We start from the raw sequence: 885 nt of genomic DNA on the forward strand, positions 1-885 counted from the left end.
CACCAGAGACTATGAAAGCTAGAAGATCCTGGGCAGATGTCATACAGACCCTACAAGAAGACAAATGCTAGCCCAGGCTACTACTATACCCAGCAAAACTCTCAATTACCATAGGTGGAGAAAACAAGATATTCCCTGACAAAACAAAATTTACACAATATCTTTCCACAAATCCAGCCCTACAAAGGGTAATAGATGGAAAAATAAACATAAGGAGCAAAACTACACCCTAGAAGAAGCAAGAAGGTAATCTTTCAACAAATCCACACAAACCTAATTCTACCTCTTACAACAAAAACGACAGGAAATGACAATTACTTTGTCTTAATATATTAATATGAAAATTAATATTACCAACATATCTTAATCGATTGAAATCCAATAATATGAGGAATTAGAAATTTTTTAATTGTCATTGAATGGTCTCTCTAATTTGGTAATTGGAGAAATAGGTCCAACATTGTACAATCTATGTAAACTTTCAGCTTGTTTGTTCGTGACAGTGTCTGTCTGTGTACAACATAAGGGTCTTGAAATCTTGCTTCTCCTATCTCAGCCTCTCTATTAGTAGTATTGTTTATTTCATGTTTTTACACTATACTATGGTTTTCAGAACAGCTTATATATTTCAAAAGTATTTATATACCCAAAAGAAACATAGACGATTAACTAGGGAGGCTGCTTGTAAGAGAACAAGAAAGTGAGACTGAATGCTTTGCTTGATGTTTGTAACTCTTGTATCAAGTTTGAAGAAGAGGACTTTAGAAGTTACTCTTTCTCTGAGATGAATGCTTTTCCAAATTGTCACATCTAATGAAAATTCTTACCCTCACCTAATGTCTGTGCCACCCTCCAAGCAGAACCATTGTTTATTGAAACACTTGG

The sequence above is a fragment of the Mastomys coucha genome, unplaced genomic scaffold, assembly GCF_008632895.1.
Source record: "Mastomys coucha isolate ucsf_1 unplaced genomic scaffold, UCSF_Mcou_1 pScaffold22, whole genome shotgun sequence".
NCBI classification, from domain to species: Eukaryota; Metazoa; Chordata; class Mammalia; order Rodentia; family Muridae; genus Mastomys; species Mastomys coucha.